An 18,343-nucleotide genomic window follows, 5' to 3' on the forward strand; every position below is an offset into this window, starting at 1 on the left:
GTTCACTTGGTTAATTACAACCAGGGCATGCTTGGATAGGGAGAAGACCGGAGGCCACAGCAAATTGAGCTTGTATTTCCTCAAAGAAATTGGTATTCATGGGTTCAATGGGGATGAAGGTGACCTTGAGACTTTTGTGCAAGGTTGCAAGCACCTTATGGAAATTTAATTCACTTTTATGAAGTGGTTAAATACTGAAAGTATAGATGGCGATTTGCGATACCTATATTCCAAATATACAACCAAGGATATACATCTGTGTGGACAAGTATTGTTCTATGATTTTTAAAGTTGTTATATATAACTTGCTTTTGAGAGAACTAAATATTGGCCAACTATGCCTCCTTTACTTGACCTTTTAATTGTTTCCTTGCCCGAAGTCGTTTTATGACCTTTACAGATTCGTTAATTTATTATACCATCAGATATGTCATACTTTTTCCAGGCTTTTAGCAACATAGTTTAATACTATAATTTTAACATACTAAATTTTAGGGAGACTATAGAGGTCCGCAGCCCTACAACATACCCCTATGGAACAGAAAAACTACAGTTCAATATTGAGTTTGGAAACTTTAAAGCCCTTCATTTCATCTCCATCGATGCATAATTACCTCAGTTTGGCAACGTCTCTCAAGGTGGAGTCCTCTTTTCTTTTTCTATTTTGCCTATACACTCTTTGATAACAATTGCACCCCTTTATAATATGAGGAAAAAAAAAAGAATGACTACAAGTTCATTTATCAAATCTATTCTAATAGTCTTGATTGTTGCAATCACTATCATGTTTGGAATGATGTGATTTTTACATGTTTTTTAGATAAACCATGTGTATATATTTTGGGTATAGAAATATTGTATTTTTAATCAGGAACCACTCAATGCATTTGGAGGCCTAAAGCAAACTCATTAAGAATTTTTTTAAAAAAAAAAATAATGAAAAAATTTTAACAACTTTAAAGAGACAGATATCCACTAGAATATTTAACCATTTAAGCACCTAAATGTGTGAACAATCACTAAAACACAAGCCATTCCCCACCCACTGCTGAATCCAACTTTATGCAGAATTCAACAGAACCTATCATTTCACTGATTCAACAGATTTCTTTCTAAAGAAGAAAAGGAGAAAAAGTACCTCAAAAAGTAGTATGTCCTAAAATCAGTTGATTTACCAAATTATAAATCAATAGGAATACTGAATAAGGGCTATCTATGCCTCTTAGGAATACAATTTGTTCCTCACATAATTCATGCCTTGTATATTTCACTATTCCAGTGGATTTTCTGACAGCAAAGAAATATATTGATACATACTTGACTCCTTAATATCCAATATGTAGAGTCCACAGATCTTTCCCACAAAATAATGATTCTAGCAACCAAGAAGATCCTACTAAAATTAGTGCCAATTCGTCTATGATATTACTGTCTTAGTTCAGGTGGAAAATCTAGATTACACAACCCTTCCTAACATGTATATGAAAAAACAATCTGACCCGATTGATTAAAAAGAATTGAATGCTTGTGTTAGTATCATGGAGATGTGTGATCACAACACGTTGCATATCTTATAAGTAATAGCCCAATAAAAAAAATAACTGAGTTCGATGTATTATGTAATCAATGATATTGAGTTTGGATTCCATACCTTTTTTGGATTAAGCAAGTAATCATACAAAGTTGACTTCTCCCATGTCACAGCCATGTTCTTGTTTGCAGCAAAGTACAAATAGCCAGGTGTAGTACCTGATTGCCTCCCAAAAAGTCCATGCAAATTAGGTCCTGCATGCAGAGCAAAACGAAAAAATTGTCACAAAAATTTATGCACAGTTAACGCTAAACTATTACTAGCTAAAGGACGGATCAAGTTGTTGCATTGAATGCACATAAAGACGGCCAAAGCATTGGAAATAAAATAAGAAACAACAAACACCTGAGAAAAAAAAAACAAAAAAAAAAAGCAAAATTTTAAAGGTCTAATTTTTTTGCCAAGATTCAAGCAGTTCGAGCCTCGGATTTTGAAACCACAGAACACTGATCATAGAAGGTTCAGATCAAACAAATCCAAACAAAAAACTCCCACAAAAATTAGTGGAAAACAACACATAGTTACGTAAATCTAAAGCAATCGCACATTAAAAAGATCAAGAAAAATATACAGAGATCGAAAAAGGGGGAGAGGTTCACCTTGCTTGTGGCCAGCCCCTTCTCGACGGTGTGGCACTGGGCACACTTGGTCTTGAAGATCTTCTCCCCAGCCTTCGGATCGCCGGGAGGAGTCTTCGCGAACGGCGCCATTTGAGATCTAGGGTTAGGGTTTGCTTCGCTTTTCACATGGCAAAGACCGATTACCGCTCCCCCTTTATATATATACTTGTGTTCGTTGAAATTATTATAATATCCTCTCTAACACTTAAAATGGCATTGGCCACCTTTTCTTATTGTAATAGAAAATTTGAAATTTTAGAGATATTTTAGGGATGAATGATGGTTCTAGATGCTTGGATTTGTGTTTGGTAAGGTGGACGGAGGAAAGGATGTCCGTAGTGGACTGTGGTGGGCCTTTCTTTAGGCCGAAGCCTTAGGCGACTATCCATAGTCGCTTAAATATTGGACCGGCCCTATATTTGATGAAGTAGGTACTTATTACCTACTTTGTTCCTCTTACCTCCTACTCCTCTCATTGGTACCATAAATTGCCAAAGCATTCTAGATTTTTAGGACCATCTTGAATTGGACTTTGTATATAAAGAAATTCTTATCATCATTTGCTACAAAGGTTTGTTTGACTAGATAAAATTGGAAACTCAAGAACTTACAAAAAAAAAAAGATGGAGAGAATTGATCCACATTATACTCCGCTTCATCAACAAGTCGGAGAGCTGAGAACTTTAAAATAATGGAAAAATCCTTAAGGGACTTGGTAATAATAAATCCTCGTCATACTCCATTTTAAATTAATTCGGCGACGAGCACCTACTTTATTTTGAGATTCTTTCCAAGGGCTCGTTTGGTTCGCAGAAAGCATTTTTCCTCTTAAGAATATGGTTCATAGAAAGCAAATTCCTAGAAAGAAAATGTCTAGAAAAGTACTTTTGGCATGTTTGGTTGACCATGAGAAAGTGACAAATTCTCAAAATGCTTATGTTTGGTTGACCATCCACTTTTCTGAAAAAGTTATGTATAATTCCTATTATACTCTTAATAAAAATTAGGTCTTTAATGCCTCTTTAATGCTTCTTTAATGCTGAAGGGTTTTTTTGGAAAAAAATAAAAATGAAGTAATTTCCGTCTCATGGAAAAATAACTTTTTCATATTTCTCATTGAAAAGATTTTTCTATAAAATATAAAAATCATATTTTTATAAAAATATAATTTTTTCGTTATTCTTCTTTAAAAATTTTAAAATCAAATAAGAGGCATTTCATTGCTGACTTAAAACTACTATATATATATATATATATATATATATATATATATATATATATATATATATATATATATATATATATATATATATATATATATATATATATATATATATATATATATATATATATATATATATATATATATATATATATATATAGACCTCCGCACCGCGCCACTTCAGACCGTTGCGTTGGCCCTTTCGAGTCCCGTTTCTCTTCGCTTCTCTTCCGACGACCGACCGAACCTTTGGAATCCGGCGGTCGACCGAGCAACCGATCGGAATCCGCCGATCGCGCCTATGGAGATAAAGAATCTACACTTCCCTTTGGCTAAAGGATGTCGAGGTGGGCAGCGTGGTGTGGCGTTGGCCTTCTTCTTTGCATCCCTAGATCAGCTCAGCCGAGGGCGAGAACGACGACGAGGAGGTCCAGAAGCTACTCTCATTGGAGACAAGGTGAACGATCCGTCCCAATTCCCTATTTTCTTGCCTCTGCTTGGAAATCTTGAGAAGGTTCTTGATTTTTACTTTGGTTTTAGCGTCGTATGGTAATTTGTTCCTATTTCTTGGTTGTTCTCTGAGTTCTCCAGTTCAGGATGTTGGTGTTTATGCTGTGATAGTTCTTTGAATTCTAGAGTTGGTTCTTGATTTCAAATTTGACTTGGGCGCTTTATGATAACTTCCCCATTCCTATTTTCTTTGTTTTTCTTTGTATTCTGGTGATGTTCTTGATTTCTCGTTAGGTCTCCGTTAGGTTTTGCTGTTAAATTGTGATTTCCCTTTTATTTTGTGCCCTAACTGCAACCTTCCGGGGTTTTATAATGTGATCTTCTAGATCTGGATATCGTTATACGTGATTTTTTAAAATTCTCGGATTTTGATAGCCTTTTCTGCCCTAGTTATTGATGATGGGGAATTTGTTTTTTGGTTGGTTTCTGTTTGCTTTTAAGTTTTAAATTGGGCTATCTATCTCTTGTGTTGTTCTATCGTTCCTGGCACGGGATTTTCTTTTAATTTGACGGTGCTCTAACCATTTTGAAATTTTCGTTGCATTCCAGGGATATTCTTGATTTCTCGTCTGCTCTTGATGTTAAACGGTGTTTTTCCCGTTATTTTGTGCCTGAACTGCTATCTCTCGGGTTTAATTGTGTGATCGTCTAGATCTGGATATTGTTCTACGTGAGTTTTTAAAATTCTTGGATTTTGATAGCCTTTTCTGCCTAGTTATTGATGATGGAGAATTTGTTTTTTGGTTGGTTTCTGTTTGCTTTTAAGTTTTGATTTGAGCTATCTATCTCTTATGTTGTTCTATCGTTCTTGGCGGGTATTTTTTCAATTTAACCACTTTGACTTTTTCATTGTGTTCTTCTGCTGTTGCTTCTTTGCAATCTTGCAGGAAAGTTCTGTTTAATATTTTCTGCCAGTGAATAAAATCAAGATTTGTGGTTCGAAATCAATTGGTCTTTCCCTGTGAATACAGCTATTTGATATGACTTCTGTCATTTGCTTTATTTTCTAGAGGGTATATCTGTGTGGTCATTTATACTGTTGAGTTTGGATGAGAAATTGGTGATTAGAGCAAGCTTCTGTAATCTGACCCTTGCAGTCAATTTTGTTTAATGCAGATGTTGGATATGATTTCTGTTGTTGAATCATTACACTTGTGAATGAGTGGCAGTCTTTTATTGGGTTTATTACTTCGATATTTCTTGCTCATTTTCCTCCAAGTAGTGTTCATATGATCTATGTGACTAAATCTTGTTAGAGATTTCATTCTGTGTCAATGTTTGTGTTTGCTATGTGTTTCTCATTGCAGATGGCAAAGTAGGATTTCAGCAGAGAACTTTGAAGATTTGCTGGTATAGGAGTCTCTCCAGTCCGATTCTCTTGCTTCTTTGAACTTGAAATGTTTTTGACTTGTAATTTGGATTTGGCAGTATATGATAGTTTTCCCTATATTCTTGGTTGTGAATATTTCAGATAGTTCTTGAATTCTAGTTTAGGTTTTGGCGTTATGTGGTGTGGGACCCCTGTCACAACTGTCCAATATTAAGAATTTTTGAAGATTTGTTAGTGTAGGTCTTCTGCTGCCTTGCTCTTTTTTACCTTTTTTACGTTATTTACTAAAAGAGAAGGATATTATGTGGCTTTAATTTCCTCTCCATTTATTCAAACCAAAATTTTATTCATGATGTTTTTGGTAACCATGGGTGTCAGTTTGCTTTAGATTATTGTAAAATGCTGTCTATCATCTACTGCTTTGTAGGAAGTTGAATGCACTATACTTGAAATATCTAAAAGAAGAAATATACTTGAAGTTATTGAAGAAACTATAAAAGCTTAAGGTGTATATTATATATATATAAAGATATGAATTTTACCTTACTATCTGAACCGAACTGTGGGGACAAGGTTGATGGTTATATTTATAAATCATAACCTGTGTTGTTGTGCAAAAAATGGAGGCTTTAAAGTTTCCACCTGTTAAATATTTTACAAATTCATTAGCTTTTTTCTTTTATTTGGTTACAAAATCCTTAGCTTTTAGTAAGGAAATTTTATAGGAAGACTATTTCAGAAAAGTAAGTTTTTGTGAACTTGAACTTAGTGCATGTGATGCACAACTGATTAAGAACAAATGATTTCATTGAGGCTGTGACCTTATAATTTAATGAGATCTTCATTAGCTCATGCAATGCATACTGCTTATGTAAGGATAATTTGATGGGTTGCTGATCTCTCTAAATACACTTTCACAACTTTCTTTGTCTTTCTCACTCTGAGGACAGTGCTTATTATGATATCTAATAGGCCTCACAACTTTCTTATGGCCTTCATATTTTTTATTTTATCTTCTATATGTTCTAATACCAAATCATTCATCTGGCTATGGGCATTGTGGGAGATGATGTGCTAAGTTGGGGTTTTTGGAGGATGATTTCCCCCCAGGCCCTTAGTTCTTCCTTCCCCAGTTCTAGTTCTAATACAGATATAATCATCTATCATCTTCAGAGGCTCTATAATTTGTACCGAAAGAAAACAGAAGACAGCAGGAGGAATTCAAGAGTTCTCATTGATAGACTTTTTAATAATTCCTATAAAAAAAGGTATTGTAATTTAAACTTGTTGGGTAGAACGACAAATTTCACTTGTCATAGATACACCTTTTATTAATATCCCTTTAGTTTAGCCCTTGTGCCTCTCCTCTCTACGGGGCAGAAATAAGTTAAGTGTGTAATTACCACTCTCTACTTCTCTCTTATCAAAATCCAATTTCTATTGATGCTGTCACCACCACCCCAACCTCCCATGAGACCCCCTAGAAAAGAGAAAAAGGCAATGCTTCACAATATTTGTTATAAATCTTTTACTGGATTAATTCCACTCAATCCTCTTTTACCAAAGGAGTGTATTAGGACAAGGAACAATAAAACTTAGAGGAGTAATGGGGATGGAGACATGCATCTTTGTTTTGTCTTGTTAATTCTGTTTTCTGTTTTATCTAATTTTCCATTTCCATTCTACATTTTGTATTTTGAATTTTATTTTGTGCCTTCTTCTGTTGTTGTCTGCTTTCTGTTCATATTTTTTATTGTTTTAAATATTGTACAATATTTTGTGTTCTAGAGCTTTTTGAATTCGGTTTTGCATTTTCTTTCTATTGTCATTTTATGTTTTTTTAATTTCTAATTTTTTAATGCCCACTTTCTAAAATTCTGTTCTGTATTTCCTGCCTTTTCATTTATTTCTTTTTAATATGTTCATTTTTATTTTTATTCCAATTTTCTTGTCCATTTTATAGTCTTCTTAATAATTTTATATATGTTTGGAATTCAATTTATTTTATTTTTGGAAAATTTATTTTTACATTTTCTTCTTTGCATAATCTTATTCTTTTTTTATCTTTATTTTCCATCCTTACATTTGCTTTCACAAATCCAGTTTTGTATATTTTGTCTTTATTAATATTATCCATTTTTAGAAATTCAGCTTCTCATTTTATTTCAGTTTATTATTTATATGTTTTACAAGCTTTTATATATAGTTATTTTTGTTTACTTGCTTTCATTTTTATTATCTATTTTCACATGTTAACTTTGTGAGTTTATTTTAGTTCATCATTGTTATCTCTTTTGTATTCTTATATTTCAATATATTCTTTTGTCCTTTTGTTTGGCGTTGAGCTCTTCTATCTTTTTTTTTTAAATTTTTTGCTAAGGCGGGTGGATCGTACCAGACGAGTACGGATGCACCCAATAAAATAAAAAAACAAAATACCTTGGAGTGCCAGGGGCAGCTCTCCATCTTCAGCCCACAGAGGTACTACCCGAGTGACTGACTACATAAGCAGCCACCCATTCTGCGGCCCCATTAGCTTCACGAAAGATATGCTTGGCCTAGAAAGCCCCTCCATCCCTCACCATTGCCTAGATATCTCGGGGCAAAAGGGTGGATGCAACTGTTGCCCCTTGGATCCCCTGGGATCCAACTGATGACCGTGGCCGAGTCTCCCTCCAGGATGATGGAACTGGCCCGTAAAACATACCGAGCATGACGAAGGCCCGCCCAAGTAGTCCTCAGTTCTGCACCCAGAACCGATATGTCAAAGAGTTGACTGCCCCTGCAGCCACGACTCTGGTAGACAGGTTCCGAATAATAAAACCCGCACTACCTCTCGTACCTCTGTTCAAGACAGACCCATCGAAGTTGACCTTGAGAAAACTCGGAAGTGGGGGCTCCTAGGTGAAAAATACCATGCGAGATGCTGCTAAAGCAGAATGAAAACTCCATATGTCCCGAGTTGTCAAGGGCCCTTCGACAGGTATGATGCGATTGATTTCCGCCGCATGCACATGGACACTCTCCACCACAAGTCTCGGCGACATACTGCGTTCGCCAAAGATTCAAGCGTTCCTAGCCAGCCAAATCTAGTAGGACGTGCAAATCACTCGAGTCGCCTCCTGACGGAGCAGTGGGGACTCTGAACATCGGCACATGGCTTATAAAAACTGGTCCCTCCGGCCTCAAACCTCCAGCAAGATTCCTGCCACTCGCCAGGTCGCCTTGGCCCATCTGCAATGAAACAAGGCATGGTCCACCGTCTTGTCCACACTAAAATTTCCACATACCGAGGGAACCTCAGTCCTCGTCAATTAAGTACTGCTCTCGTCGGAACACGGTCCCAGACCACCTTCCAGAGGAACAGTATAACCCTCGGGTGGAGTCCCAGGCGCTAGACCTAGGCATAGTCTGGCCCACCCTGACACTGGTCCTGGTAGAGGTGCTCTAAACCCGCACATCTAGACCTGCACACCTAGGTAACGGAAGGGATCGGACCCTCTCCATCAGATGCCCCTCGAAAAGCTGGACCAGCCTAGTTTCGTCCTATGCAGCCCTCCCGGGGACAAGAAGATCACATACACGCAGGCCCTCCGCAACCTCGACACTAACCATAATCGGCCAATGCCGCAGGAGAAGGACATCAACCCATGGGTCCTCAACCACATCAATACTGCGCACATCGCCCTTTAGCCATCTGGTGTGGACCAATGCAGTAGGCAGGTACCTCGCAATCTCTCACCATAGAAAAGAACATCTTCACCCTCGGACCAGTGCCTCGGGGTCCACCCGCCCATAGCGGGCTACCATGATCCGGCCCTAGATCCCTTGCGGCTCTAAAAGGAATTGGACTGCATGCCGGGCAATGAGCACTTTCCGTCTCTCCAGGAGAGACAAAACCCCAAAGCTACCCTCATTGAATGAGAGGTAGATGCTCTCCCACGCCACCAAGTGCATCCCTCGACTGCCTCCATGCAAGCCCCATAGAAAGCTCCGCAGTAGCCGCTCAATCTTTAGTAGCATTGTCCTCGGCACCACAGTATTTTCCATAAGATAGATGGGCATGGAGCCAAGTACGGATTTGATCAGTGTCAACCTACCCATCATAGATAGAGTTGCTGCCAACCATCCCTCCAGCCTAAAATGAATCCGTTGCACCAGCCCGGCGCACTCAGATACCCGCAGTCTCCTACCTGAGATTGGGACACCCAAGTAGCTCCAGGTCCTGTCCTACTTTGGCACCCCTAGAATTTTTCGGATCCCCCGTCAAACCCCAGGAGACGTGCTAGGGCTGAAGAAGATGGTGGACTTCTGAGCACTTCTGTCTTTAAGTTCAATTTTATGCTTTTTTAAGCTATTTTTCATCATATATTACTTATTCAACTTTATGTTATCTTTTCGTAATGCACTTTTGTTTTTTCATTTTTAAATTTATTTTCTTATATTTGATCTATTTATTTTTTTTCCTTTAAAATTTAGTTCCCCTTGTTATTGTATTTTATTGTCCTAGTTGATTTTTCATCTGGTTTTATAAATTTGCTTTCATTTTTTTGTAATTTCAATATAGTTTATTTTAGCAAATTTCACCTTTGTTTTATTTTAAATTTTATTTGTATTTTTTTTCCCATCTTAAGTTTTTTATGCAAATTCAGTTTTCTAATTTCTATTTTTTGTTTGCGCCATTATTTTTTCTATATATTTCATTTTGTATTTTTTAAATTTTTATTTGATTTTGCAAATTCATTTTTATCAGTCCTATTTATTTTCTGTTGTTATGAGCAGTTTCACAAATTTAGTTTTGTACTTTCTTGTTTTAGTATTTTTTTAAACTATTTTCTTGTCTGTTTATGATCTTGTATTGCTATATGGTTTTGCAAGTTTGGTGTTTCAGTTTTTATTTTTGAGTTCACTTTTTTATGTTTTTTCTGTTCTATTTTTTATTTTTTCAGCTATTTCCCATATTTCTGTTCATTTTATTTATCTTTTTTTCTTATATTCTGTTTTTGTTTTCTTGAGAGAATTATATTTTCATTTTTTCAGTTACTTACTTTTCATAGTTATATTTATGTTCTCTTATATTTTTATTCTCTTATATTTTTCATATTTCTCCACCTTTATTTATTCAACTTTGAATTTTTTTCTTTTGATTTTATTGTTTTGTTTTCTCAGTTTTTTTTTTTTTGCATAAAAAATTTTGCACTTTTTCTCCATATGTCCTATTTTTCCTATTTTGTGTTTTTTAAAGTCGACTCATCTTGTTCTATTACCTACTCTTTTCTACATTCAGTAGAGTGTTTTTTTTTTTTTTTGGGTTTTTCAAGAATAGAGATTTCTGAGATAGGTGAATGAAATGGATTTAACGACCTTGTAAGCGTCACCAGATTTTTTTTCCCCTACAGATTACTTCATTAAATAGATCTCATATACGTGATGATATATTTTCTTCTAATGTTTCTTGAGTTGATTAAGAGGAAAGTCAAAATGTCAACTTCGCAGAGTTGGGAAGTTTCATTTGAGTAGTTTTTTTATGGCAGCATGATGCTTCCTTGTGGGGACTGCTGGGGGTTATTAAATAAGAAAAAGAAGGTAAGCTATATTCTCATAAGAGTCACCTAATACATTAGCCTTTTATAGAGCCTCTTCAGAAGCATTTGGAGAATTAGCTTTCTGATGAGAAATATTGTTGGGATTTTTAAGATGGCTTAGAGGAACAAAAACCATGGTTATGCACTTTTGATCTTCTCTTCAAGTACTCCCCAAAATGGAGAGAAACTTCAGCTATCATGTTCTTGATTGAACTCTGTGGCATGCCACAGGTGTTAGAGTCATGCAAAGATGTTTGATAAATTGAAAATTCATGCAGTTTCACTGAATAATATGGTTACTGGACTTTCCAGTATTTGATGATCCATTCCGTCACAGATATTCTGTCAATGATCAAAGTCCTTCCACTACAATGATATAACTTTACTATTATGCTGTGTTCAGTGATCAAAATTAGAATACATGTTTAGTCTATGAAGTTACACCTGTTGTTCTGGAGAAAGAAACTTTTGTTTGTTCTTTTTTATTGTTGTTTTTGCACTTCTTGGATTTTGATCGTCTCCTCCAGTTTAATGGCTGATCACTTTTTTCTCTTATTTCAATTCTTGATGACCATGGAGTTTCCACAAATGTGTTTATGGAATAAATATCATAGAGGTTGGTGGTGCTGATCTTTTGCTTTGGCAATCGAGGCTGTTATGTCAGGTTTGCAATATGTTATAAGCTGCAAGAATCATCTATATGATTTGTCTGCATATGGCATGGTTTTCTTAATTTTTCTTTTTTAATGATTTATGGGATGGATGAGAACTAATGCTGTGATCTTGCAGGGATTCTCTCTCTTTTTGTTGCAGTTGGTTATATGCCACTTGTTATGTTGGACTTCCTCCTAAGGATTTCTAAGTTGTTTAATGAAGAAAAATTGTGATACACTCTTGTGAGAAATTTTGCTTCTTTTGTCTGAATTGACACATCAAATTTTATCTCCTCCGATTGGTATCTTTGTAGACATTATCATCTGGTTCTCCTCAAAAGAATGTTTTTTTTTCCTGCTACATAGTGCTAGAACTTATTGCAGGAATTTTTGGTATTGAAAATATGTGCCATGTGATTTTTTGGTTGGAAGAGTTTTTTCCCCTATTTGTTTATACGTCCTGTTTCAGATTTTTTTGGATGATCTAAGTCATTTTTTCTGTCATCTTGATTTGTTATTGGTTATTCAGAATTGTTTTTTTGCTCTGCAGGTAACTGATGTTCTTGAGAGGGGGTTTCCAATTTTATGCCTTCATCACTGCTTGAATTTTCATTTGCTTCTCTCTTGTGACTAATTTATTGGAGCAATTATTTATCAGGGCTTCTTTTGCCTATTTCAGTTCAAGATGGATCTAGGGTTTCTGCATGTATCATTATGGCCTCCAGAGATTGTTGTGCAGGCAGTTGTCTGTGATGTCTTATGTTCTTTCAGATGGAAAATAGTTTTGAAGATCTCCTAATTTTGTTCACCTCCCTCCTCCTCCTCTCTCTGCATCCTTCGAAGTCTGAGGAATGACACATTTGAAGAATATCCATCCTCCAATAGCTCTATTTCTCCCATATAGCTCTATTTGTCCGGCTGGCTTCCCGTATCTTCAGTCTTTCTGACCCATGAAACTTGAGATGCAATTTTTCTATTTCATGTAAAGTATGTGGGTTGTCATTGTCTGCTAAACTATTTTGACAGATAAGTTCATATCAACCTCTCTCTGTCTCCCTCTCCCTCTCTCTCTGAATTGCAACTTAGTTTGTTGATGAAAATGTAGTTTTGCAATCCATAGGTTCGTTCTTGCGGTGAGCTCTTGTCAGTGTTAGTGCAAGCATATGCAGATTTATGATCTTACTCTTCTTGTTGAATTATCAAGTTTGTGCTTTCATGGGTATTCCCTTGCTAGTCTATTCTGCTTCTTTGAAAATTACACATTTTACTCTGAGTAGTTTCTACATGGTGTTGTAAAATTTCTCACGTCATGTTGATTTTTTTCGTATTTGTTCTATGTGTATATTCACGGATACGGTAAAGTCAGGTTTCCGGTGAATTTGAAGATACCATAATGCAAGAACCTCAGCCAGTCAGTTCTTGATTCAAGTAGACGGCAATTATTCGTTGCTATAGGAGGAACAAGATACTGAAGTTAATCATTTAGTTCATTTCATTTGACTACAAATCACATCCAATATTTTCTTGTTGGTAACTCAAGATGACTAGAGAGAACCAAAATTGCATGTTTTAACTTGTAAAATTCTAGATGTGTTACCTTTGTTTGAAGTAGTATTGCAACTGAGATGTACCTGAGATATGGATATGATTTATTTTCTTGTCTTTTAAGAATCTCCTTTTTTTTTGTTCCATTTGCTATTACATATCATTTTGACTTTCTTAAAGGGATCTCTAAGGTGAATAGTGTAATAATCATCTGGTTCTATCTGGGGAAGATGTCAGGTTGCTTACATTTGAATTTATTTGTTAGGATTTCTAAGATGGTTAGATAGAAGTAAAGCTTTAAAATTTAAACTAATCTCATTACAGCCATCTCAAATGATGTTCGATCTTTCCTTCTTAGGTAATCTCTTGCAGACATTCCTTTGACTAACTGAGTCTCTTTACATTGAATCTATGTTTTATGCTGTTTAGCAATGTAGAAATGCCCTTTTTTCTCTGCATAGTTGCACTTGGTGTTCTTGGGAAGCAGTTTCTTATTTGATCTTTCTTCACTAATTGAAGCTTGATTGTCTTCTCTTCTCTAACAGTGGATCTATTTAATCTTTTGGCAGTGCCTCTACCTACTATTTTATTTCAAGATGAATCTGAGGTTTCTGCATGTACAATCTTTGTTCCTAGACAGTAATGGTGGATGATCATCAATTTTTTACTTTCTTTTTTTGTATTTTAGGTATTGTAGTATATTTTATTCTATTGTATGGCATGACTGGTGGTAGTTTACAAGGTTGCATGCTCTAGTTGACATCCATGTAGAGATTATGGAAGGTATGCTATTACTTCTGCTTCCCTGGAAGTGCAAGTCATGGCATGTTGAGTTTGTGGCCTATCATATTTTTCCCAAAAAGCCTGAGAGTGTTCCCTTGTTCGTCTCCTTTGGGGATACAAATGATATTTTATATTTTCTTATATGGATCTTTTTTTGATCATCACTACAGAAGAAGATCAAAAAGAAGGCTGGGAATTGAGATGGTTTATAATTATGGTCTTGCAAAAATCAATATAGTTGTGTTTTGTTTTAAAAAATAACCTACTAAACTTGTTTAATCATTTCTTATTTGGCTTTCTAAGATGCACCTGACACATGTCCACAGAATTGATGCTCTTGTCTCATAAGAATCAACCATTTGTTTTTTTTTTCAGTTTGGTACCACATTGGCAATTTTAGTTTCAATGTACATATTTCAAACATGGATTGAGAATGATGAAACTATAATGTACTTTAATTAGACTTGGTTAACATGGTGTTTGATCTTTTTTTTCTAGGGTACCATATATAAGATTGATAGAATTAATCATCAATGATTTTGTCATAATTTTCTGACTTACTTTGATTGAATGGTTTTTGTCTCAGGAAAAAAATTCTTGCAGAGAGTGGACTCTAGATTCTTCTTTTTTCTAAACGAATGAACTGTCTTGCCAGGATTTCAGTTGGATAAGTATTGAGTCTCTTTCAGATAATCATTGTGGTGACTGAGGTGGTTGTTTGATCCTTCATTCTTAGGTAATTTCCTGCAGTTATTTATTTATTTTGTGTGTCTTCTTTGCTGTCACCTTGTATCTCCTCTCATTTTGTTGTTCAGCAATATAGAAATGCCCTTTTCTCTCCGCATAGTTACAAGCGATGTTCTTGGGAAGCAGTTTCCTATTTGATGTTTCTGAACTAACTGAATTTTGGTGGTCTTCTCTTATCTAATGGCTAATCTCTTCAGTCTTTTAGCAGTGCTGCTTCCAACTATTTTAGTTCAAGATGAATCTGGAGTTTCTATGTGTATGTTCATGGTTGCTAGAAGGGTATGGTGGATATGGCCAATCGTTTACTATTTTTGCAGATTGGCTATTGCAGTATATCTTATTCTTTTATATGTCTTGATCATTGAGAGATTACAAGGTTACATGCTCTAGTTGATGTCCATGCAGAGATTATGGAAGGTGATTTTATCTTTTTTACTTGCATGGAAGTGCAGTAAGTTGTGGTATTTTGAGTTTGTGATGTATCATATTTTTCCAAAACTGCCTGAGGAATGGTAGTCTAGAAAATTTTTGTTCTCCTTTAGTTCTAAATTTTTAGTTAGGTTGGTTATCTTCAATCTGTTTGTGCTTCAGTGTCTGATAGTGTAAAATGCTTGGTTCATTCAAGTGCTTTTATGTTTTTTCTGTTGTCTGTTGCATTGTGCAGCGATGTAGGATTATTACCATATTGCTCTTGGGTGACAATACATATTCCTGAGAGGATATTTTCTAGTTGACGCTTTCACACTTAGATTTTAATCTTCTTTTGAACCCTTCTGATTTTCAGTCAACTTTTTTTTGAAAATAACTATAGAAGATTTTTTGTATGCTTTCTATTATGCCTGATCATTATGTTGCTTTGGAGTTTTAAGATGTGCTTGAATCGGGCATTTCTTTGTTGTGGTGTTCTTGCAGTTGGTTCATGCCAGACTTGCAACTGATGCTGTCAGTGGGGAGTTTTTATTTGACTCTTTTGTGCATGGTGTTGTTCTAATTCTTTGCTTTGCCTGGCTGACAAAGCTATGCAGTCTTTTAGGATAGTCGTCTTTGAATTTCCACTTGACAACTAAGGGGAAAAAAAATAGTTTGTAATTTGCATTTCATGGGAGTCTGTCCTGTTGTTAATGCATTTGTTTGATGTGGTTTGTTTTGTCAGATCGCTAGAATAATGTGTAAGTGGTGGTCTCTTATCGGGCTCATCATACCATTATATCTTGCTCGAGAATCACCACTCCTATACACGACTTGTACAGTGTCACCCACACCCCAAATAGTAGGATCAGAAGAGGAAACACAGATGAAGGCTTATTACGAAGCATGAGGATGCGAGAGCATGTGCTAAATCACAAACAATTTCGCGTGCCGAAGACGAAATGTAGGGCCGAGAATAGGTCACCAAAGAGGATGTTTTCCTTCTCCGTACTCTCTTTTCTTTTGGTTTTTTTCGCTTTTCACTTTTCTCTCCCTTTTCTCTGTGTTATGCTCTTCACCACGCACATCAAAACAGCCTCTTGAGTGAGTGGTTTTTTAATTCCTACGTCCTCACCACAAAAGATCAGGTGATTTCCTCTTGAATCTGGACCTTTCATCAGACTTCTCATGAATTTGAGGTTTTTAATCTTTAGCTCTTCCCTTATTTGTTATAATCAATGCTTGTGTATGACTTGAGGAATCAACGCTCATCTCATCATTCAGAGAGCTCTCTGTGACTTCCTCATGATCTCATTTGGAGAAGAGTTACCCAGAGACAATACCAAAGCCTGCAATTCATCATCTAGAACCACCTTCATGGAGGCAAGTTGATTCATAATTCTCTGCAATTCATTCAAGCATTCTATAATCGAGCTGGCTTCAAGGAATTTGAGGTTCATCAGCTTTTTAGTCAAGAAATCCTCGTTTCCAGTTGTCTTCCTCTCATGCAGCCCAGTCTTGCTGCTTCCATAAAGCATGTGCTGAACTGTGCCGATGCATGATGAAACATAATCATTTGATTATGGGTTTTTTGCATGGATGATACCCTTCTAAATATAGAATTTTGCATGAATATTCTTTCAAAATTGATATTTGCATATATACCTTCATAAAATATTTATTTTGCTATTCTACCTTTTTTTATTCTTATTTTTGCATATGTACCCATGCCATCTAACATCGTTAAAAAATTAACAGTTTTAAATTAAAATGTCTAAAATATTCTTAATGGATAGGCGTGCAAATAGAAATTTTTATAAAGGTATACAAGTAAATAGAAACTTTACCATATTTTTGGATAAGAATTTAGGCAAATCTAATTAGTCATATCATAATTATGAGGTGCTGGGCGACCCATGACTTGAAAGACTTGCAATTGACCTCCGTGACCCATGACCTACTAACTGAGTCCGACTTCCAAAATCCAATTCCATTGCAGAAATCTGGCACATGACCCATATTTAGTTGAGTGTTCCCTCACTTTCTGCCTTCAAAAGTTGAAAGAAACAAAAATCAAAAAACAGAAGGAAAAAAAAAAAAAAAGTCAGCTACCGAGACACCATAGGTATCAACGGTGTAATAGATCGAGAGAGAATCGGTTCCTTTGGATTCTGTGAACCTATGCTTGTTGCTATCCTCCCACACTTGAACCCTACTCCCCCAAGGGCTTTTCCTCCTCATTGGTTGGCATTTCCCATCCCTTCTAGAGAATGATAAGGCCATGGGAGCAAGCTACCAAGCTCCTAAGAAACCCATATCTCCTTCCTGTCTGCCTTGAAAACCCGCCATAAATTCACTTAAAAACGACCAATGGTACCGCCACCCACACACACAAAAAAAGAAGAGGCTCTCTTGCTTGTTATCACAAAGCAAACTCATCTCTCTGAGCTTTTGTTGGATTTTAGGTGGCTTTGTGCAGCCTTTATCCTGATTTTGTTTCTCTTTTTCTGTTTCCATTACCACCAACTCAGTGCTGTTAAAGCTACCTACTTAGCATCATTTCTGTTTCTTAGACAAGCCACCTTCTTTCCAACTCAAACCAGCAGTCCTCTCTCTCTCTCTCTCTCTTCTCTGGGCCCAAGAGATTCTTAAGCAGAGCACAGCTGTGTGGAGCTCCTGTCTTCCTCTTCTTCTGGCACAAGAATAGGGCGAACGCCCGCAATTGGGATCCCGATACGTGGGGGGCAGGGGAAGCCGGGGGGGGGGAGGGCGCTGAAGCTAGGCACGAGGGGGGGGGGGGAGTAAGAATAATAATATCATTTTTAATTTTTACTTTATTCTTAATTAATATAAAATACCGTTAGAACAATCGTTATATTAAGGGTATTTGTACAATAACAGAGTTTTACGAGGGTATATATGCAAATATCAATTTTGAAGAGTATTCACGTAAAATTCGATATTTAGAAGGGTATCCATGCAAAAAATCCTTTAATTGTTGCTGAATATGCTCGGCAACTTTCAATCCAATTTCTTGCGCTCCAAATCTGACAACTCTTTTGGTTTGGCAACGTCTCTCTCAATAGAGGCATACAAATCCTTGCAGTAAAGCAGATCTTCTGTCTTGGCCTTTGGAACCAATCACTTCTCCCATACATTCGTCATGCTGGTGATTCCCTCCATGATCACACATGAACTTGGATCCCAAACCAGCTCTCTAATACAATTTGTTATGCCACGAAACACCTGCCTCCACTGGATATCGCAGAAACACGGCGAAACAATCCTTCGAATAAAATAAAGGTTCAGACATAATACTAGCGCATCGTTGACTTGAAACTTTTACAAA

The 18,343-nt window shown here is 36.2% G+C and overlaps 1 long non-coding RNA gene and 1 pseudogene across 3 annotated transcripts; one reads left to right on the forward strand and one right to left on the reverse strand.

Annotated features, from left to right (window-relative positions):
- Nucleotides 1-1,589: 1,589 nt before the first annotated feature.
- On the reverse strand, nucleotides 1,590-2,493 carry LOC120110476 (annotated as a pseudogene).
- Nucleotides 2,494-3,620: 1,127 nt separating this feature from the next.
- Nucleotides 3,621-16,618, forward strand: LOC103709870. 3 transcript variants are annotated; one of them, XR_005511490.1, is made up of 3 exons: nucleotides 3,621-3,890; nucleotides 12,191-15,003; nucleotides 15,499-16,618. It is a non-coding gene; the product is annotated as an uncharacterized LOC103709870 (long non-coding RNA). The 3 variants fall into 3 exon arrangements; XR_005511489.1 differs by lacking the exon at nucleotides 15,499-16,618 and having other exon boundaries at nucleotides 12,170-15,127; XR_005511488.1 differs by lacking the exon at nucleotides 15,499-16,618 and having other exon boundaries at nucleotides 12,191-15,127.
- The last annotated feature ends 1,725 nt before the right edge of the window (nucleotides 16,619-18,343 follow it).

Source organism: Phoenix dactylifera, chromosome 4 (assembly GCF_009389715.1).
Source record: "Phoenix dactylifera cultivar Barhee BC4 chromosome 4, palm_55x_up_171113_PBpolish2nd_filt_p, whole genome shotgun sequence".
In the NCBI taxonomy this organism is placed as follows: domain Eukaryota; kingdom Viridiplantae; phylum Streptophyta; class Magnoliopsida; order Arecales; family Arecaceae; genus Phoenix; species Phoenix dactylifera.